Here is a 23,693-nt window from a genome sequence, read left to right as displayed (position 1 = left end):
ATCGATGCGAGAGATGGGCTGATAATCAGGCACCGTCAATTCGTTTAGCTTGTGGTAGTCGATGCAGAAGCGCGTGCATCCTTCCCCTTTTTTATCTGTCAGAAGTGCCGGCGCAGTGTATGGGGAGGTAGATAGTCATATGACACCTTGCTTGAGAAGGTCGTCGATCTGTCTGTCCATTTCTGAGCTGTCTGTTTCTGAGCATCGATAGGGACCTCTACGAATGGGAACATTGGTGGTGAGGTGAATGCGATGCATTTTGCCATTGGTGCACCCAGTGTTTGTCTGTGACTTGGAAAAAATGCTGTCATAGTTGTGGATAAGCTGCTTCAATGCCAACTGTTGAGTTTTATTTATATGTAGTACATCGCAAACTTCAACACCCGGCAAAGACGTGCCCATGTTAGCCATGGTATGGTTCTGTGTACCAGAATGGAGGATGTCAGTCTCTTGGCATAGAGTCATTGTGTCAATGTCCAGCAACAAGTTAAAGAGGCAGGCACTATCCAAGCCGAGAACTAAGTTGCTCTTCATGCCTTGTAGAACATGAGCCTAAATTTTTCTTGTGACTTTTTCTATCTGTACCTTTAGATTAATGCGACCCAAAGTTTTGGTTGATGATGTGACTTGTTGAACTGACATGCATGAATTCTTCATTATTTGCAGGTGAAGTGCCTTCAGCACTGCTTCGCTGATACAGGTAATCGTAGCTCCAGTATCAAGAGTAGCGCTGACAGAGTACCCGTTAAAGAGGGCATCAAACTGAATTACATGAACTCTGGGTCGCCCTCCTCGTTTCCCTCGTTGGTGGAGAGGGCGGAAATGCTAGCGCGTCATGGGCATTCATTATGCCAGTGCACCTGTCGGGGTAAGCCATCCATTGCGCAGTGTTTGCACTCACGCATGGGTGTTTGTACCGGGATATTACGTGGACGCTGACTAGTGCTGTCACTTGTTACGTCAATCTGTGTATTCTGAGCTGGTGGAAGGCGATGTAACCACTCTCTGCATGGTTGACTCTACACGAAGTGCAGCTGTAAGCTATGCCGCTGGTGTAGACGAGGTAAGCCCAGCAAGCGCCGTTTCCATATGCGCAGGAAGGCCGTCAACGAACCCTGATATAAGGTGCGCGTCCTTTAGGTCGGTGAGGTGTCAAGAGACATTTTTTCATTATAGTATTCCTTCAAGCTCTGGCCTGTTCTCAACCGGCAATAAATGAATTGGCAAACAGGATCCATGACGCTGCTCATAAAGCGTTCCTTCATGCGTTGAGATAAGCTCTCCCAAGACGCATCAGTGTCGAAAACCTCAGTGAGAAACCATCTGAAAACTTCACCTTCAAGGTAATCGGAGAAGTAGCACAGCTTGTCTCGCTCCGTCCATGCTGCGGCCGCAGTCTTCACCTGCAAGAGCCGGAGCCACTTGTTAAAGGGCACGTCTGTAGATGCTCCCGAGTACTTCAGGAGGTTGATGACTTTCTTGGATGTCGCCATGATGAAGGGCACGGTAGATCCTGTCGACTAGTGTGACGCAGGAAACGTGATCGCTATGCGATGAACCATTCATTTGCCTTCGTCTTCCTCCTTTTGTACTATTCCACCACACCGTTCTTGTGTGGTTCGTCACATATATATATACACACACACACACACATATAGTGGGAGTAATAATTCAATGGGCCAGTTAGTCTTCGTGAAAGTATGGGATATGGCACAACGGGAGCGTTGTCAACAAGGATAAATATATTTATTTTCCAACAGTTTCGGGAGGGGTCCTCCCTTCATCAGGGGATGAGTTATACTAACATGAACTTCCAAACTTCGTTGCTGCCGCGTCCCTCTCGCCTTGAAAGATGTTTGCGAGAGTGAGAGAGAACTAAAAAAAGAAAGAAAGAAAAAAAAGAGAGAAGAAAAACACGAAAAGAAAAAGAAAAAAAGAAAGAAAGTAAAAAGAGGAAGAACCACTGTCAACACTAAGAACAAAACCAAATGTCCGTGTACGTCCACATCCAGTTCTTATCACGTGCTGTTCAGTTCTCGACGTGTGTCGGGCCACCCAAGATTGTCGGCGCAGTGGCGGGAGGGGTCCGTGACAGCGTGCGTAAAGAAAGGGTTTCCCCTTAATGGGTCGGTCAACAGCAGCCACCCAAAGCATTGCGAAACGGTTATTCCATATTCTCAGGCCTATCGGTACAAAAGAATATGCACCGATATGCAGGAATTGGACAGACACGCAGAACACCTAAAGCATTCCTTATTGAAACAAAATTATCCGGAAGACATTATTGGCGATGCCATACTACGTGCTCGCAACGTGAACAGGAATGATATAATTAAGGCACCAAACAGAGTATCTAAAACGACTTCTCAAACGAACCTTGTACTAACTTACTCCTCATCAGCGCCACAAATCAACAACATACTTTCCCGCCATTTCAACATAATCAGGCAAAGCAAACGACTAACTTCTATTTTCGCGAAGCCATCTCACGTGGTGTACCACAGGGATAAAAGTCTGAAGGACATTCTTGTCAGAGCAAAAACAAACACCCCCAAAATTCAATCAGGGTGCCATCTCTGCGGAAAAGCTCGATGCAAGGTATGCCCACAGATGGTCACAACACGTGAATCCAAAGCGAACTTCTTGGATTTCAAATTCTGCATAACTGAAAGCCTTAATTGTGACACCAGTAATGTAATATACATCCTACATTGCAACATCTGCGGACAAGAATATATCGGCCAAACAGACATGCCATTTCGGCTGCGGTTCAATAATCACCGGTAGCACGCCACTTCACTGCTGAACCTACCTTTATCTAGACATCTGCGCCTGCCAAATCACAGTTTTGAAAATATCAGCGTAACTCTTTTGCAGTCCGGTTTCTCAAACAGGCGCGAGCGCGAACAGCGTGAGGCATATTTTATTTTCAAATTTCGAACATTAGTAGCCAGCATCAACGAGGACCCCGGAAGACTCTCCTGCCTCCTAGAAGTAAGCCAGGAGGAAATTGGTGACAAAGATTGATAGCTGGAGACCATGCTTGTTTTTTCTGACTGACTGGTACGTTTACACTGTCCTTTCTTGTTTTTTTTTTCTTCTTTTTTTGTTTTTTTCTTTTTTTTTCACATGCACATACAAAGTGTTTATGTTCGCCTATCACTTGATGACCATTGAAGGGAAACGGACAAAGATGAAAGGTAAAGAGCCGACCGACCCTTTAAGGGGAAACCCTTTGTTTACGCACGCCGTCACGGACCCCTCTCGCCACCGCGGCGACAATCTTGGGTGGCCCGACACACATCGAGAACTGACCAGCACGTGATAAGAACCGGATGTGGACGTACACGGACATTTGGTTTTGTTCTCAGTGTTGACAGTGGTTCTTCCTCTTTTTTACTTTCTTTCTTTTTTTCTTTTTCTTGTTTCTTTTTTCTTTTCGTCTTTTTTCTTCTTTTTTTTCCTTTCTTTTTTTTAGTTCTCTCTCACTCTCGCAAACATCTTTCAAGGCGAGAGGAACGCAGCACCAACGAAGTTTGGAAGTTCATGTTAGTATAACTCATCCCCTGATGAATGGAGGACCCCTCCCGAAACTGTTGGGAAATAAATATATTTATCCTTGTTGACAATGCTCCCGTTGTGCCATATCCCATACCTTCATATATACATATTGTAATGAATCTGAATAACGGATGCTCTGCTGGTAATGAAGAAGACGAGGATGATCGGTGGCTGTAGTAGTAGCTCGCGCACGCCGCTCGCCATTAACCAGACCTGCCTGATAAAGCACATTTTGCCAAGCTGCGTCTGAACCTTTCTCGACGTACAACTCCTCTATTTTAAGTGGTGGAGGAGCCGGGGTTCCCATCAACCTGGAACTTCGCAATCGGACGCTACCCTCATCGTTCATCATGACTGCTCCTGGCCCTTCTCAAGCTGCCTTACCAACGACAGTCTACTGTACTGGCGTGCCTCGGCAACGCGACCCACCAATTTTTCACGGCAACAACGAACAAGACGTCGAGGACTGGCTCGTCGAATACGAAATCGTAAGCGCTTCCAACTAGTGGAACACCTGCGACCAGCTCACAAACGTGCGCTTTTACCTCGCCGATGTGGCCAGCCTCTGGTTCAAGAACCACGAAAGCGAAATCACCAACTGGTCCGCCTTCAAGACCACCATCGCCGCCGTCTTCGGTCGTCCCGCCGTGCGCCGGCTTCGGGCGGAACAGCGTCTCCGTAGTTGAGTCCAGCCCAGGGACGAGACCTTTACAAGTTACATTGAAGATGTTTTGTCTCTTTTCAAGCGCGTCGATGAATCTCTAACCGAACGCGACAAAATCAAGCACATCATCAAAGGAGTTGACGACGATACCTTCCAGATGCTCGTCACTAGGAATCCACAGACCGTCATCGATGCTGTCCAGCTCTGTCAGGAGTACGACGAGTTGTGTAAGCAGCGTGTCTCGACGCACAGGGCCGCTGAAGATACGGCTGAAGTTTCCGCCCTCGTGCACGACGTCACTGCTGATCACACCGTCTTACTGCCCCACATCAAACAATTCATTCGTGAAGAAGTTGCGCGTCAGCTTTCTCTTGTGGCCGAAACATTCGCGCCAGTGACCTCGTTAGACCCACGTCTACACGAGGTCATTGAGACACAGGTCACGCAGGCACTGCCTCCATCGCCATCTGTCCCTACGCCGCTGACCTATGCTGCCAACGTTGCTAGACCCCCAGCCCCACCTGTCTCTGGTGCATACCGGGGCACCGGGTCCTCCTACCCTACGACCCTGCCTACATACACGGCACCCCATCCCGTTTCGCCCCCTGCACTTTTTGTCATTAACCCATGGCGCACCTTGGATAATCGACCCATTTGTTTCGCATGCGGTTTCGTGGGACATATAGCACGCTACTGTCGCCATCGCAACTTCTAGCCTCCAGACCATGGGAATTCTGCAAATTACCAGGCTGGCCAGAATCCCCAGCGACATTCTTCTCCTATCACCGACTCATTGTCGCCACGACGCCCTGTCGATTCTCGCCGGTCATTACCACCCCGTCGCCGATCTGTCTCTCCGATGCTTCGACGCACGACCCCTGCTCGAGACGAAAACTGACAGCCGCAGTTCCGGAGGCAAGAACTGAGTCGTCGTCGAACTTTCTAAGACCTCCTCTTTGTCCGACCAACGAAATTGATGTGCTAGTAGAAGGTGTTGCTGTACGTGCACTTATCGACACAGGCGCCATCGTTTCTGTAATTAGTGAAAAACTGTGTCGCGATTTGAGAAAAGTTACAACACCGCTTACGAATCTTGCACTGTGTACAGCCACCTCCCATTTCATCGTGCCGACAGCTCAGTGCACAGCACGCGTTCTTATTCAAGATGTTTCGTACGCCGTCAACTTTCTTGTTCTCCCACGTTCATCTTACGACGTCATACTAGGATGGGATTTCCTTTCTACCCATCAGGCCCTCGTCGACTGCGCTCGTGCTGAACTCACGTTTACGAATCCGTGCCTTGATATCGACCACCACAGTCCCACGAAAGTGTTTGCCGCAGCTGACGTCCACATCGCGCTGTTGTCCGCCGTCCTAGTGCCTGTTTTTTTCCCTGCTGCCACTAACTCGATGCTCCTGTTACAACCAACTATAGCTAGTGTGCAACACCAAACCATCGTCCTCCCGTTTGCCGTCATCAACTTTTCCAATGGTTCGGCGGTACTTAATGCGTGCAACGTTTCTGCTTGTCCGTACATCCTGCTACGCGGCGAGTGTCTGGGAAGCCTCGAGACCTTAAATTGAATTTTCGAAGACCCGATCTATCCAGACAAGCCATTTTTACCGACTTGTGCCATTACACCCGCAACTGACGCTACTGAACCTATGGATGTATTCCGCAAGTCCATTGATTGCAACCTCACGCTTGGGCAGCAGGAACAGCTGATCGAGCTCCTACAGCATTTTCGAGCCTCGTTTGACCACAATCAGCCTTCCTTAGGTCGAGCGTCATCTGTTGTTCACCGTATAGATACCAGTCGAGAGACGCCATTACGGCAGCGTCCATATCGTGTGTCAACTACCGAACGCAGTGCCATTAATGAACAAGTTGACGACATGCTGACACGTGGCATAATCAAACCGTCAAGCAGTCCCTGGGCCTCTCCAGTTGTGTTGGTGAAGAAGATGGATGGATCCATCAGGTTTTGCGTGGACTACCGGCGTCTCAACCGAATCACGTGCAAGGATGTCTATCCGGTGCCACGCATTGACGATGCCTTAGACTGCCTACAGGGAGCCAAATTTTTCTCTTCTTTAGATCTGCGCTCTGGATACTAGCAGGTACCCATGGCAAAGGCCGAGAGCGAAAAAACTGCTTTCATCACGCCCGACGGGCTTTACAAATTCACAGTCATGCCCTTCGGCCTCTGTAACGCGCCAGCTACTTTCGAGCGGATGATGGACTCTATCCTTCGAGGCCTCAAATGGAACATTTGCCTTTGTTATTTAGATGACATTGTGGTCTTTTCAACTGATTTTGCAACCCATTTAACCCTCCTCGAGAAAGTCTTCGCGTGTATTTCTGCCGCGGGGCTGCAACTGAATCTGAAGAAGTGTCATTTCGCCGCTCGAAAGCTTACGATTCTTGGCCACATGGTTTCAAAAGACGGCATTTTTGCTGACCCTGCCAAACTTACAGTCGTTTCAGCGTTTCCCAAACCGACCACCATGAAAGAGCTCCGAAGCTTCATAGGCCTTTGCTCTTACTTCCGGCGCTTCGTCTGCAATTTCGCGACGATTATTGCTCCTTTGACCAAGCTCCTCGCCGGCTCTAGAGACCTTTCAGCCTGGTCTGCCACCTGTGACGATTCTTTCAATGAACTGTGCCGCCTCCTCACGTCGCCGCCTATTCTGCGACACTACGACCCATCGGCATCCACAGAGATCCACACCGACGCTAGTGGTGTCGGGCTAGGCGCCATTTTTGCACAGAAGAAAGACAGCTTCCATGAGTACGTGGTTGCCTACGCAAGCCGAACTCTTAGCAAAGCCGAAACCAATTATTCTGTCACTGAAAAGGAATGTCTCGCCATTATTTGGGCGATAGAGAAATTTCGACCTTACGTGTACGGGCGCTCTTTTGACGTCGTGACTGACCACCACGCCCTCTGCTGGTTGTCGTCACTGAAGGATTCAAGCGGTCGCCTCGCCCGATGGGCATTACGCCTCCAAGAATATAATATTCGCGTGGTCTATCGCTCCGGCCGAAAACATTCGGACGCAGACGCCCTATCCCGTTCGCCTCTACCACCTGACCCGGACTGCTGCGAAAGTCTAACCTGTGATGCCACTGCCGTCACCATCGCCGACATGCCATCTGAGCAATGCAAGGACCCTTGGGTTGCTTCGATTCTAGACATGCTGGCTGGGCGGACGGCTTCCCCCCTTCTCGCACATTGTGGCGGCAAGTCGAGCACTTCGCCACTTGCGACGACGTACTATATCGACGCAACTTTGCAGCCGGTGGACGTCAGTGGCTACTCGTGATTCCACGCCATCTGCGATCTGAAATTTGTTCCACGTTTCATGACGACCCCCAATGTGGCCACGCAGGTTTCCTGAAGACTTATTCTCGCATACGTCTCCGATATTACTGGCGTGGCATGTACCGTTTTATACGACAATACGTTCGGGCCTGCTCGACGTGCTAGAGACGAAAAGCTCCCCCTTGTCACGCCAGCGGTACCTTGCTACCCTTACCATGCTCATCCCGACCATTCGACCGCGTCGGCATCGATATCTATGATCCCCTTCCCAACACTGCTGACGGTAACCGCTGGATCATAGTTGCCGTCAACCATCTCATGCGGTATGCCGAAACTTCATCCCTTCCTTCGTCTACAGCAAAAGACGTTGCGACTTTCGTTCTTCACAACATCGTATTACGTCATGGAGCACCTCGGGAGTTACTGAGCAATCGTGGTCGCGTATTCTTGTTACACGTCATCACAGCATTGCTGCGTGAGTGCCACGTCGTTCACTGCACTACAAGCGCCTATCATTCCCAGACCAATGGAATGACAGAGCGCTTCAACCGCACCCTTGGGGACATTCTGTCTATGTATATCTCGTCAGACCACTTCAATTAGGACCGAGTGCTCCCGTTTATCACAATCGCTTATAATACCGCCATTCAAAGCACTACTGGGTTCTCTCCTTTTTTCCTCCTTTACGGACGTGAACCTTCTTGTACTATGGACACCATTCTTTCGTACAAACCTGACTCCTCAGAGTCCACGACTTTGTCTGAAGCCGCTACATACGCTGAAGAATGCCGCCAACTGGCGAGATCATTTACAACTCAAGACCAAGGACGCCAAAAGCACCACCATGACGCATCAAATAACACTACTTCCTACGATCCAGGTTCACTCGTCTGGCTGCATGTCCCTTCTGCTACACCTGGCCTTTCTACCAAGTTGGTCCCCAAGTATCACGGCCCATATCGTGTGCTACAAAAAATGTCACCAGTGAATTACCTCATTGAGCCACTGGAACCATCTTCTGACCAACGTCGTCGTGGCCAGCAAATTGTCCACGTCTCGAGACTTAAGCCCTCCTATGACCGTCCCGTGTTTACTTGTCCATAGGTCGCCAGGATGGCTCTTTATTTCGCGGGGAGTAATTGTAATGTATCTGAATAACGAACGCTCTGCTGGTAATGAAGAAGACGAGGATGATCGGTGGCTGTAGTAGTAGCTCGCGCATGCCGCTCGCCATTAGCCAGACCTGCCTGATAAAGCACATTTTGCCAAGCTGCGTCTGAACCTTTCTCGACGTACAACACCTCTATTTTAATATATATATATATATATATATATATATATATATATATATATATATATATATATATATATATATATATATACATATATACATACAGTAGACGCCCGCTGTTGCGTTCCCGTGTGCTGCGTTTTCCTGGCTCTTACGTCGTTTTCGGCTGGTCTCGGCAGAGCTCCCATAGTATCCAATGCATTGGGAACCCCGCTGCTGCGTCGCAACTGTGGGATTGTTCCTGCATCATACGTTGCGAAGTACCACAACGCGCCGGCCCGAGTGGCCATGTTGTCTTTCATGTAGCTTGGCTTGGTGGCTTGACGATGGGATTGGCGGCCCAAAGTGCCGGGGGCAACACCTATGACGTATTTTCGGTTCATGCCAGCAAAAGCATGACCTTTGAGATCCGTATTTGCACTCTAAGAAAGATTGTGTCTATGACGCGTTGGGGCCCTAAAATTGGTTTTGGCATCTGTAAAAGTAACGTCTCTGAGACCTGTTTTTGTTTTCTTGGGATGTCACGCTGGCTTAAACTTATCGCCACCGGGTCGCCCAGACGGCCCAATTCAAAGGGTATAGCCCGACCGCCATCCCCATTGCCCATGTGTGCCCGTGCTACCCGTGCTTGCTGTGGTCTTCTCGCATTGCTTTTGTTTCGTGTCGATCATTGCGCAGGTTATACGACCGTGCAGCATAGTGCCTTTACACTTCCAATGCTTCAAATAGTCTTCAAACAGTATGACATGAAGAAAACGGAAATCACTTTCGCTGCAAGAGAAGTTGAACATTCTCCACGTTGTGAAAAAAAACCCGATGTGGAAGAAGGTGTGCATAGCGAAGAAGTTAGGACTGACGCCTTCCATCTTGAACTCCATCGTTGCAAAATGGATCAAAATTAAAGAAACTGCCCGAATCTTGGACGTCAAGAGCAAGCAAGCCCGGAGTCAGGAGCATGTGCAGCTTGACAAGGCTGTTTTCGAATGGTTCAAACAAGCCAGGGCTGCAGGAGTTAACTTTGACGGTGCCATCCTGCGAGAGAAGGCACTCAAGGTCGCCGACAAGCTCGGTATTGATGGTTTTTGTGCATCTAATGGTTGGGTCGACCGTTTCAAAAACAGACATGGATTATGCTTTCGCACTGTCAACGGATAGGCTGCAAGCATGGACACGGAGACTGTTGAGGTGCTGCATGATTTTTCATGCGAAACAATTAAAATAAAACTATGTGCAGTTCACCACTACTCTTATTTCTCAATATTTCGTGTTTCTCGGCTCTTGCGTTTCCCGGCTCCTACGTTTTTTTTACGGTCCCGTGAAAAACGTATCAGCGGGGTTCTATTGTATATATATATATATATATATATATATATATATATATATATATATATATATATATATATATATATATATATATATATATATTGGGGTAAGTCTGGTCACTTGATCAGCATTGAATACTTAATAAAGACCACTGAAATTTTTTGTGTTTATGAGAAAGCTAAAATTCTAATTAACAGTCATGTGTAACCCGAGAAATCTGCTTCAAAAAAATTTTTATGCTCCGAAACCGTTTTATTCCTGCTCCCAAAGCTGTTCCAAAAGACTGAAGCCTGCTTCCACCCCTGACCGCTGTATTTTATTTATTTATTTTATTTTATTTAATACATACTGCGGACCACACTTCGGTCCAAGTAGGAGGGCATGGCGTAATACAAAGAGAAATACAATACACGCAAAACAAAAACAAAACAGTGCACAGTTACTCAGTATCGCAAGTACTAGATTCGATTGTCTGGTTCCAGTCTGAAATGGTGCATGGAAAAAATGAAAATTTGAACGTGTCCGTTCTCGCGAAGTACGGAGTTAGTGCATTTGGTTGGTGATGTCTTGTCGGTCTTGTGTTTAATGGAGAAAGAAAAGGGGTTGGATCAAGGGAAAGTTCGCGATTATATAAAAGAGACAGAAAATCAAGGCGGGACTTCTTTCTACGATCCTGAAGGGAAGGAATATTACTAGCTAGCATTAGGTCTGTGGGGGAGTCCGTTCGCAAAAACCTAGAATAAACAAACCGAATGGCCTTCCGCTGAATCCTTTCAAGTTTTTTAACGTTTTGTTTAGTATGGGGGTCCCACACGATACTCGCATACTCCAGCTTCGGCCTAACGAAAGTGAAATAACTAAGAAGCTTTACGTTTGGAGGGGAATTTCTGAGCTTATATCTTAGGAAGCATAATTTCCGAAAGGCAGACGAGCAAATATTATCTATGTGCATGTTCCATGATAAGTTGTTTGTTAGCGTAACGCCGAGGTACTTATAACTGTCAACCTGTGTGAGAGAAGACTATCCTAATTTATACACGTGTTCACTAGGGTTTTTCTTTCTCGTTACACAGAGATATACACTTTTTTCCAAATTTAATTCTATTCCCCATTCTGCACACCACTCCCGCACGTTTTCAATGTTTTTCTCGAGTTCGTTCTGATCATTAGTACATGTGACTTCCCAAAACAAAACACAGTCGTCAGCGAACAATCGAATTTGAACAGTAGGGTCAACAACAGTTACTAAATCGTTAATATACAACAAAAAAAGCAATGGTCCCAAAACACTACCTTGTGGAACCCCAGAGGTGACAGGAAGACACCGAGATTCTTCTTCGTTAATTTTTACAAGCTGTTCGTGGTTGGATAGGTAGGCTGCAATCCAGGAAACAAAAATATCCGGAATGTGAATGTTTTTAAGTTTTGCTATTAGTTTGTCGTGTGGTACCTTGTCGAAAGCTTTTTTGAAATCTAAAAATATAGCATCCATTTGGCCGTTATTGTCAAGACACGCTGTGAACGAATGAATTATTGTCACCAATCGGGTTGCCGTGGAATAACCTTTTCTAAAACCATGTTGAAAATTTGTTAGTACGGCATTTTCGTCTAGAAATTCAAAAATGTGTTTGGAAATAATATGTTCAATAATCTTGCAGCATTGAGACGTTAAAGATATCGGACGGTAATTTTGAAAGCTGGACCGGTCACCTTTTTTAAAAACGGGAACAATCAGAGCCATCCTCCAGTCACTCGGCAGCTTCCCAGTCGACAAAGAAGTACGAAATATTACTACAAGAAACTTAGCAAGTATTTCGGCATATCTGCGTAAAAAGGCGTTTGGAATCTGGTCTGCACCACATGAAGACTTGGTTTTCAAATTTAACAGCATAGATAGTACTCCAGAGTAAGATACAAAGTCAGCGTCATAAATGCCAGGATCTGATATTAACAGTGGATACGTTTGCGCAGGAGAAAACACACTGTGAAAATAATGATTAAAATATTTAGCAATAATTGCAGGGTCAGAAACGAGGTCCCCATCGATTTTCATTTCCCTTACAGGCTGCCTTCTATCAGTAATGTAATGCCAAAACTTATCAGGATCATTTTTTATGAAGTTTGGTAGGAGGGTTTGAAAGTAGTGGTCCTTTGAGCAGCGCACTGCGTTTTGCAAAGAATTTTTAATGTCAGTGATAACGTCAGACTGTGCCTTCTTCTTTTTTAATCTTTTAAGTTTGCGTTTCAAGTGAACAATTTTGCGTGTTATCCAGGGTGTACACTTGTGAATTTTTTTGCGCTTGCTGGGTATAAAGTTGTCAAGGCAGTAATGGCACATGTCTTTGAACCGGCCCCATAGGTTGCAAACGTCATCACCATCAAAATTAGCAAGACATATTTCTAGATGGTCAAGTACAGATTTGTCATTAGCTCGTGAGTAATCTTTGAAGCGCCGTGTCGTCGACCTATCTTGGGAGCTTAACTTGAGAAGGGGTAAAGTAACGCATACTAAGTGGTGGTCAGATATCCCGGGTTCTATTGTAACAGAGTATTGGTCAAAATTACGGGGAATAAATACAAGATCCAGAAGGGAACTACAAGGGCCCTGTACACGAGTTGGTTCGTTTACTACTTGTATTAGGTTATGTGTAAGCATGATATCAAACACTATGTTTGTGTGTTTCAAAAATTCTGAACCAGCCATCAATCGTTTCCAGTCAATCCCTGGAAAGTTAAAGTCCCCAATCAGAAAAACTTTGCTGTTCACATATTTCGACATGTGCTCTTGAAGTCTAGTTAGATATTCTGATGGGGAATCAGGAGGCCTGTAAAGCGCGTAAAGAATGAAAGAGTACCCCCAGCACAAAACCTTCATGCACAGGCATTCAAGTTCGTCGATATCAGGCAACAAAACGACCCGTATGTTGTTCTTCAAAAGAACAGCCACGCCCCCGCCTCTGGAAGCCCTGTCTTTACGTAAGATCTGATAGGATGCGGGAAAGACGCTGTCATCTGATATGTCGCTTCAGAGCCAAGTTTCAGTCACTACGACAATGTGCGGGTCATTTTTAAGCAAGATAATTTCAAGCTGGTCAGTTTTATTTATTAGACTACGAGCATTCAGGTTCAGCAGGCGCAGTTGCTTTTCTTTGGTTGGGTTCGCATTACTGTTAGGGGTGTTCCTGGTTTTTCGGTTGATTGGCCTTTTGGAAGTATTTTTGATCATGATGCGTTGTTTAATGCCTGAGCCTGTTGCCTCGTCTGTGGACGATTTGGCTTTCGTTCGTCGTTTTTTCGTAGGAGTAGGCGTTCATCTTTTTCGGTATCCCAAGTGTAAACGTTGCTATTGATGAATAGTTTGTCGAAAACTAGCGACACTTTCTCTTTTTTGTCGCGGTTTGGTTTCGAACTTGCCCACAGTTTACGTCTGACATCTCGCACTCTACGGGAGAAATCTTCACCAATGGAGAAATCTGAACCTTTTAGCTTAGATCCTTGCTTAAGAATTGAGATCTTGTCGTGTGCGTCTTGCAGCTTAAAAATAACTGGTCTAATCTTGTTTGGTGCAGGCCTACCTATTCGATGGATGCGCTCAATCCTAATTGGTTCAAGCTCCAACAAGTCTTGAATTACTTCTTTGTTGACAACGTGTTCAAGTGTGTCACTGGTCTCGTTGTCCCTTTCCGGTAAGCCGTACACTATTAGGTTCGATCTTCTGCTATGGTTTTCGAGCTGATCAACCTGCTTTTCTAGTTGATGAATTACGGTGCTCAAAGAAGCTATTTGAGTTTGGCAAGAAGCAATTTTGTTCTCTGAAATAGTCAAGGCGTCCAATTTTTTTCTCTATATCGGTTAGTCGCTTTTCTTTTATGTCCTTTATGTCAGTAGCTATGCTCTCTAGTTGTTTAGCAATTTTAGCCAAATCAGGACCAGGATTGGTCTCAATGTCTTCGCCCAGAAGGAGCAGTTGTCGCAACAAGCCAGAAACATCATAAAACACACCAGAAGACCATGGGCACGGCAGCACAATTAAGAACGGGTCGCCTGAGCGAAAGCATTTTCCGTAACGCCTGCTCACCTGTAGAAGGAAACGAATTTTGAGACCACCGCATACTGGCTGTGCCGCCGTGCCCAGTGGCCGAGGAGTAAACAGGACGCTCATATATAGCCAGAATCTGCAACGGCGCCACCTGGACGGCTTCTGGTATCAGTAATGCCCACGTGGCTGATATCTGTAGAGGCAGGTGGTCCGGGTGTGCAGTTGATGACCGGCAAGGAAAGATGAGGCTAGTCGCAGGGTGCGGCGCATGCGCATCTCCCACTCGCAGATCGAAAGGTTCGGCAAAAAGGGGGCGCAGCAATCTAAGGAACTGTAGAAGGAAGACAAACGGATTTTGAGACCACCGCATACTGGCTGTGCCGCCGTGCCCAGTGGCCGAGGAGTGAACAGGACGCTCATATATAGCCGGAATCTGCACCGGCGCCACCTGGACGGCTTCTGGTATCAGTGATGCCCACGTGGCTGATATCTGTAGAGGCAGGTGGTTCGGGTGTGCAGTTGATGACCGGCAAGGAAAGATGAGGCTGGTCGCAGGGTGCGGCGCATGCGCATCTCCCACTCCCAGATCGAAAGGTTCGGCAAAAAGGGGGCCCAGCAATCCAAGGAACTGTAGAAGGAAGACAAACGGATTTTGAGACCACCGCATACTGGCTGTGCCGCCGTGCTGTATATCGATACCAACATCAATATGAGTATTAGCAGCACCAGAAGTAGTTAGCTGACGTAGAGCTGGTACTCGCGAGGATGGTAGCCCAGGACGCTGCTGCATAAATCAACTTCAGTGCATGGCATCTCACTACTACTGTCGTTAACCCGATGTGACAGCTCTAGGATAGGAGTATGTATGCACTGCCTAGAAGATTGGATAGCCAACACTGCAATCACTATTGACATTTCACAAATATAACGGTGTACTTGAAAAGCAGTTGCAAGACCTAATGTGACTTTTTAGTGAAATACTTGTTTGCCACGCAGAATGCTGGGGTTCAATTCCTGCTGGGACCCTCGCAATTTTTCTCTACATTTGTCAGGTCAACGCAACTGAGGTCATCTTTTTCTTAATGCTCACATGTTAAAATTACCCATGCAGGTTCTTGCTGTTTCTGGGTACATATGAAGTGTCAATCACCTGTAGCACAGACCTGCCTGCGAATGGCACATGCCCGCCCGCTGGTATGTGGCAATGTCTTGTAGACAGCGCTTGAGGTCGTACGTGATAGGATCGCACCATTACATTCATGTCATAACCAGCGAGTCGTATTGGTCAAACGATCTTACCCTCTCATGCTAATTTTGGTGTACCCCAAGTTGGGGGGTTGATCATGAGAGCAGCCAAACATAGGCATCTGGAATGATAGATACTGTCGAACACAGATATATCAAACTTGAAAAAGATCGCAATTAGTTCGATAAATAAAAAATTCGATATAAAAAAATTGAGGCACCAAGAGCTTAGCTGTAGCGGATCATCACCACAATAGGTGCATCCTAGAATGACAACTAATTCCACACAAATGCCATAACAGAATGACTTATTTGCGTGAAAAAAAAATCGCCAACCATAGCCTGCTTCTTTATTTTGGAAATGTTGAAGACGCTAGTCTTGATCTTATCACAACTACCGAAACGCGTCGTCTATGCGGTCGTCCTTGTCTTCACCGGTTTCCGCAAGTTCCGCCGTCTCTAAGCCTGCCTTTTGGAAGCAGTTGACCCCTGTGTCCGTCTTTATGTGTCATCAGGCATTGAAGATTTCCACGGGAGAAAATTTTGCAGGGATTGCCGGCCACTATTTCGTGATCCACTGCTGGATGTCCTGGCTACTGACAGCTTCACTTTCGTTAAAAATGGTTTTGCCAACAATATTGTAGTGCTGCTTAAATCCGTGAAGCCACCTGCTGTTGTCGGCGAAGTTGTTTCACAGAGTGCAGAGGCAAACTATTTGACCTTGGCGATCAGCATCGAGCCATCCACTGGAATGGTCTTCGCGCGCACTTCTAAAAACGAGGCACAGAGTGCCTTCTCTACAATCGTGTTGGCTGAAGCGCGCACATGACAGGCTCCCAACATTTGCTGCTCCGTGGTATCCTAAAGTCGTCTGCGCCGGTCGAACATTTACATTTCTCACCCGCCACAACAGAGTGAATAGCCTTCAACTTTGTCGTAAAGTCAATGGTCTTGCGCTTCTTGACGCTGGTCATAGCTACGCAGCGGCTTTACACATCATGCATGCAAAAGAAAAAGGATGGTGGTGGTTGCAGTGGTTAGAAGAGGAAGAGGCACCTAATTTCTGCAGCCCGGTAGGGAGCACGGTGCAGTGCCGGAAATGCTGCACAAGGGGTGGTACGTAGGCAAGGATGTCGGCTCCTTTTTTTTCTGCTCTCTGAAGCGACATGCACGCGGAGAAAATATGAGAGAGAGAAAAAGAAACGAAAAAAAAGCTCTTTTGCAAATTGGAGATTGCGCAGTCCGAGCCCTCTCGCCCTTACCTTTTCTCGAGTGTTTCAGGTTTTGGCAGAGCTGCGCTGCCACGGAGATTGCGGGGAGGGGGAAGGGCAAGTGCCGAAGCGCACCTTGCAGCTCATGCGGCGTTCGATATATCCTAAGGTGGGTAAAAATACCATTCGATATAAAAGTGCAAATTTCATACTTTTACAGTGGAATTTGAAGGAGATAACTTGCAAGTTAGATATACCTGAAAATTCGATATACCGTATAAACCGGAATATAATTCGAGATATTTTCAATAAAATAATAAGCTGAAGTCGCCTCTTGTCCTTTTATAGCGGTGTCCAGCCGAAAGTGCACCACTGTCTGGCGACATGTGGCTTGCATGCAGAGTTGGCTTGCATGTGCTTGAGAAGCCGGACGCAGCCATATCTGCATCCAAATCCAATCGCTTTTTTGTGTTCGTGATTTGCTTCCGATCTGTTCTTAGTTTTCGCTCCGCTTGACATTGCTCTGCATTTTTAGTGGTCTTTTTTTTTTCGTTCACTGAATATGAGTAGCGGTACGAGGAGGCAGTACTCAGCTGCATTTTAACTAAATGTTGTTGAGTTTGCAAAAGCGAACGGGAATATGGCTGCTATCAGAAAAAAGCGTGCGCTATTGGAGGATGCAGAGAGGGAAGCTGCAGATGTGCAATCCTCGAAAAATGTCGTATCGTGGACAAAGTGCTGTTCATCCTCAGCTGGAGGACAAGCTAGCGGACTTTGTGCGAGAAGTTCGTGCGCGCTCGCTGCCAATGACCGTGGATACCATTTGCAAGAAAGCCGTGGAACTCGCTCGAGAAGCTGGGCTCACGAGAGAAGAGTTCCATGCACCAAACTCTTGGGTGCGTCGATTTATGCGACGCAAAGGATTTTTTCTCCGGCGGCACACATCCATCTATCAAAAGTTGCCGGAGGAGTTCAAGGACAAGTTCATAAACTTTCAATGCTTCGTGAACTGGCTTTGGGAGCAGAATGACTACATGATGGGGCAGATTGGCAACGCCGATCAGACCCCCATGGGGCTTGACATGGCTTCATCGACCACAATCACGCAGCACGGTGCCAAGGATGTGAAGCTGTTGTCCACTGGCAACGAGCACTCACGCTTCACCGTCATGCTGGCATCACGGCAGATGGTAGAAAGCTTCCACCCTTCATCGTTCTTAAACGCAAGACAATGCCGAAAGAAGTGTTCCCGCCCGGTGTTGTCATTTGCGTCAACAAAAAGGGATACATGAACGAGGCCATGATGCTCGAATAGATAAGAGTGGTGTGGAACCGTCGGCCAGGTGCACTGCTGCGTCTTCGCAGCATGCTGGTTTTGGATGCGTTTCGTGGCCACTTAACCGACGCAGTGAAACGTGCACTCAGTGACGGGGAACAGTGTGGCTAGGGTTACGTCTAGGCGTAACTGTAAGCACCTCAATCGTTACGTCCAGGTGATGATAGTGATGACTTGATGCTGTTTTCTTTTTAGTGGGCGGGTGTAGTGGCACCCTAGCATATAAATCGGTGACAAAAAAAAACCACACACAAAACCACGCTCTGCTCGAGCTTGTAACCACTGCTACACTGTCACTGCACTGCGCCACCCAGTGCTTTCGCTCGCTGCGAGACAACCACTGCCCTTCAGCGCTCGAGACACCGCATCCTCTCCTTCACTGCTTGTGGATTAATCACACCATCCTCACCTGCAAAGCCCAGCGCTGTGTGCAATGGCTCCGTCTCCGAGAGGCCTATTTGGCCGCACTCGAGCATAATGTGCGCAATTGTTTCCTCCGCACTTCCACATGTGCGACACAACACCGAGAGCACCGCGTTGTCAAACATTCTTCTGTAGGCGAGGGTTTGGAGCGCGCCTGCGCGAGCCTCGAAAAGAAGTGAGCTCTCGGTGCCGTTGATGTACAAATGAACTGTGTCGATGGTGTCCTTGTAGGTTCAGTATAGTTCGAGGGTGGCTTTGACACTCTGCGTGTCGCCACATTTCTCTCTCCTTCTCACGAACTTGCTTTCGCACTTCCTTGGTATATCGCCTTGTGGTTTCAGCCTGTACAGGTCCCGTAAAGGTTATGTACTTCTGTTCTAGGCGAAACACTCGGTTCTCCCAGGTTGTACGAATCCACGTTGGCGAAAGGTATTCAAATACCCGCCGTGCCCACCGGTCTCGACTCATGAATTGCAGGCAACCCCGGTACATTAGCTTGCTGGATGCCTCCCGAGCTTCAAAACCAGACCAGCCCATGTCCCCCTGGACTGCCTCATTTGCCACCCTTCCATGGCATGCGAGCGCTGTGCGGCCTACTTCTCGCTGTCGCGGCTCTAACCATTCTCTAGTTGCTGTTGTCATGCAGACTACTGCATGTCACGCTTATACTGAAGGTAGCCCTGCCACGCAACGTCAGTTTGTACAGTGTCCTTCGTTTTGACTGCTCGACGATGGGAGCGATTCGCTTCCCGCCGGGCATGCCATGCTGCGGCAACTTCTTTGTCCCACCAGGGTTTTTTGTGGTGGCGTGCAGGTCTTGTGCCACCACAAAACTTATGCATTTCCATGATGCGACATAGCTCTGACACATACTTTTCCTATGACTTAGCTTCTTCTCTTTTTGGACTCGCCTCGAATTGCTCCGCCACTGTTTGAAGTGAGTCGCCCGGCAGGTACCGACGAACTTATTTTTCAACCCCAGTATTTTTCCAACCGTGTCGATCACCGTCACAAGGTTGGAATTATCACCTGTCGTACTAACACAGCTGCGCAGTCGTTCCTGCCTCGTTCTCGCGAGTGGAACTACCTTCCCCCTGAAATTGTTGCTATTAATGACAACCATCTTTTTCGTGATACCGTAGCTAACTTTGTATACGCAGGACCGATTTAATATATTTTTTGTTTGTACACTGACTTTTGCTTATATTCGTACTAACGCTGTATTTTTCCCTCCCCACCATGTACTATGTGTTATTCAATGTAATCCACTCCCCTCTGTAATGCCATTTGGCCATGAGGGTATTATAAATAAATAAATAAAAATAAAATACTAGGAGTCACCCTTTATTCTGTATTTGGCTCTCGGTGATAGGCTTTAGAGAAATCCAGCGGAAGTCGATTGTGATCACTCCCGATGATGTGCATACCCTTCTCATCTATGTGGAGTCGCTGGAGGACTTTCATCACTTCAACGGATGCCAAAGCGTAGTCAATAGATGTGGCGCTTCTTCGAGCACATTAGGTGGTTTGACCCTCGCAAAGCGGAATATTGTTCAAGACTTCCAGCTGGAGACATTCTGACAGTTGGATTAGCAGTTTGCCATTCGCGTCTGTATATCCATCCAACTCGGAAATATGGCCATTGAAGTCGCCCAGAATGAGCACTTCCCTGCAGCCTGCAAGGCGCTCTGCGTCTTCAAGAACACACACCAATAGCCGCTCATTTTCCACATAGTGTGCGCCCTGGACAGCCATATACACCTCACACTCTGCCGATGGTATCCCCATCAAGTCGCCCGTCATCCACATATCGTCGGTACAGTCTCTTGCCTCTTGCTGCCACTGCTGTTGTCGGTGCCACAGGAAGCCCACACCACCTCTTTTTTCACCGTGACCAGCTCTGTTTTTGCCCTCTCATCTCCACTCGGGGTGGATGGGTGGCTCCTCAAGTTAGCGGAGGTGCGTTTCAGCTACCGCATAGAGCAGCATATGCTCTGCGGTCATAGTACGATAGAGCTCTTCCTATTTCAGTGCGTGTCGTGCACCGTTCATACTTAGGAAGCCCACTCTACATAGAAGTTGGGCTTGACAGTTGTGCCGACAGGTGGGCTTGACAGTTGTGCCGACATGCGGTATCTCTTCACGCCCTTCGCATTTATTGTGCAGGTGCTCGCTGCTGCATGCCGTGTCGAGCCCTTCGACGCTGTCGGCAGCAACCAATCCGGACAACGCCCCATTCTCCTGCATGACGCTCCAGCACCGTTCTATCCAGCACCGAAAGATGGCCCTTGCATCGACCCCCTCACCGTACTCCTAGAATTTTCAACAGCGCTACCCTCAGCGACATCAGCTGCCCAACCGGGCATAAAAGACAGCGCTCCGCAGCCGACACTTCGTGGGCTTGACATTTGTGCCGACATGCGGTATCCCTTCACGCCCTTCGCATTTATTGTGCAGGTGCTCGCTGCTGCATGCCGTGTCGAGCCCTTCGACGCTGTCGGCAGCAACCAATCCGGACAACGCCCCATTCTCCTGCATGACGCTCCAGCACCGTTCCATCCAGCACCGAAAGATGGCCCTTGCATCGACCCCCTCACCGTACTCCTAGAATTTTCAACAGCGCCACCCTCAGCGACATCAGCTGCCCAACTGGGCATAAAAGACAGCGCTCCGCAGCCGACACTTCGTGGGCTTGACAGTTGTGCCGACATGCGGTATCCCTTCACGCCCTTCGCATTTATTGTGCAGGTACGTTCGCCCGACTTCCTTTATGCAAAAAAAACTAGCAACCGTTTCTTGGTGCAACTGCCATGCCCACAGTGTTTCTTGTGTTTTGTTATGAATATCTTTACATGTGCGAACATTGTCCTAAAACTGCTACTGTTATCAGGTGACGTAGAGCTTAATCCAGGCCCTATCACGCGTAGCGCAAACAGTCAAACCGACCAAACTATCCAAGCACTTCTAACAAAACTAGACGAAGGCCAGGCTCAAATTCTTTCCGAACTGAAAACGATAAATGAACGACTAACAGCAACCGAAGTAACATTAACAGACTTGCAACTCGTATCACAAAATCTGAAGAATTGTGCGCATCTATCCCGGAACTTCTTTCCAGCGTAGGAACTTTAACAAAATCATCAACCGACACAACAATCCTGCTCTCCAATATGGAAGGCAGGCTGAACGATGCCGAAGATAGGTCGCGTCGGTGCAATCTTCTTTTTTATGGAATCCCCGAAAAAGAAGAAGCAACTTGGGCGGACAGTGAAGGGTTTGTTGCTGACATTTGCAAGAAGCACATCAAAATTAACCTTGTGCCGAACGATATCGAAAGAGCGCATAGAATTGGAAAACGTGAACCAGAAAAACCGCGCCCAGTAATTGTTAATTTCTCCCAGTTCAAAATAAAAGAAGCAATCTTATCTCACGGCTTCAAACTAAAAGATACGCCGTACAGTGTAGGTCAGGATTATTGTTCCGCTACCCGCACTGCCCAGAGAGAGCTTCTACGCTTCGCACGTGAGCACGGCGGCCCTTTCAAGCTTCGTTACAAGAAGGTAGTTATCGGGAAAAAATCGTACCACTATGATGCAACCCGAAAAGAAGTCAAAGAAATTTTTCCACGCGGCAGCTAGCAATTTCACATCTCAGTAAATGTATCGCCAGTTGCCTCACCCTCTCGCCATACCCAGAATCACCCCGCCAAACATGCAAACGACGTCAGCTTTTCTATTCTCTACACAAACATAAGAAGTATCATGCCGAAACGCGACGAAATATGTACCATAATTGAATCATCTGATTGTGACGTCGTGATGGTGACAGAAACATGGCTTTCACCTTCCATCAAAGATTCTGAAGTTCTTTCATATCTAACCAATTTCGCATTGCATCGCCAGGACCGTTTATCCGGTCGAGGTGGTGGCGTGCTTATCGCTGTTAAACATACAATCCGTCACTTCGTTATTAGCATTACCAGTCCACTGGAAGCCCTTTGGGTAGCTTGCAAAAGTACCCATGGGCTGATCATACTAGGTGTCTGTTACCGCCCCCCCAAATCAGATTGATTTATTGATTGATTTGTGGGGTTTAACGTCCCAAAACCACCATATGATTATGAGAGACGCCGTAGTGGAGGGCTCCGGAAATTTTGACCACCTGGGGTTCTTTAACGTGCACCCAAATCTGAGCACACGGGCCTCGACATTTCCGCCTCCATCGGAAATGCAGCCGCCGCAGCCGGGATTTGAACCCGCGACCTGCGGGTCAGCAGCCGAGTACCTTAGCCACTAGACCACCGCGGCGGGGCAGCCGCGGTGGTCTAGTGGCTAAATCAAATCAGAGCCCAACTTTAACATCAACTTTAACGACACACTCGACAAACTACACAAAATGTATCCCCGTGCAAAGTTCATAATTTGCAGGGACTTCAATTATCCGTCCATAAAGTGGTCAAACAACGTTTCCCTTTGCAGCGGTGAATGCGGCGAATTCCTAGCCTGTTTAGATAACTACCAACTAACACAAGTAATAGCTCATGCCACCAGGGAAACATTACACAGCTCTAATATATTAGACCTTATTCTAATGTCGGATCCAAGTAGCCTGCATTCTCTCCATTACCTTAAAGAAATAAGTGATCACAAAATTATTCTTGCCTCTTTTAGTTTTACTTTTCCAGAAAATAAGCCTATACCAAAGCAGATAAAACTCTACGGTCGTGGCAATTATGAAAAGATTAACAGCGAACTTGAACAATTTTACATTTCGTACGAGCAGGGATTCAACAAGCGCACCATAGAAAATAATTGGAAGTTGCTGGTCGAAAAACTCAACCAACTAACTGATGCATATATTCCAAGAATAAAAATTAAAAACAAAACATCCGCCCCTTGGTTTAACAACGCGATTAAAAAACTGATAAACCGGAAAAAACGTGTGTTCAGACGTGCCAAAAAACAGAACCAACCGTCCCTATGGAAAGAATATTCCGATTCCGTACGATGCCTCTCGATTAACATTCAAAAGGCGAAACGCGATTTTTTTCGAACAACACTACCAGACATGCTCAAAAATAACCCTAAAAAATTCTGGCAAACAATAAACCAAAGAGACATCTTGCCGATAACCTTATCCGGTACAAATGACAAACCGCTCAGTGACGTAGATTCGGCGAATGCCTTAAACCATGCCTTTTGTTCTGTTTTCACTCGTGAACATAGCTTTTTTATGAACTGCGGAGAGACCCTTGAGTCTATTATAAGCGAGCCA

General features: G+C 47.2%; 1 protein-coding gene across 13 annotated transcripts in view; it reads left to right on the top strand.

Moving 5' to 3' along the window:
• Positions 1-23,693, top strand: part of LOC119160784 (uncharacterized) — a 708,235-nt gene that overhangs the window by 564,004 nt on the left and 120,538 nt on the right. Inside the window, exon 26 of one of the 13 annotated variants that reach the window (XR_012887743.1) lies at positions 13,735-13,851. The exons of the other annotated variants lie outside the window; for them this stretch is intronic. The gene's annotated coding sequence lies outside the window, so the exon portion shown is untranslated. The remainder of the gene's footprint in view (positions 1-13,734; positions 13,852-23,693) is intronic. 13 annotated transcript variants of the gene reach the window in all.

The sequence above is a fragment of the Rhipicephalus microplus genome, chromosome X (assembly GCF_043290135.1).
Source record: "Rhipicephalus microplus isolate Deutch F79 chromosome X, USDA_Rmic, whole genome shotgun sequence".
In the NCBI taxonomy this organism is placed as follows: Eukaryota; Metazoa; Arthropoda; class Arachnida; order Ixodida; family Ixodidae; genus Rhipicephalus; species Rhipicephalus microplus.
The sequence above is the reverse complement of the archived record's forward strand: the minus strand, read 5'-3'. Positions and strand labels throughout refer to the sequence as shown.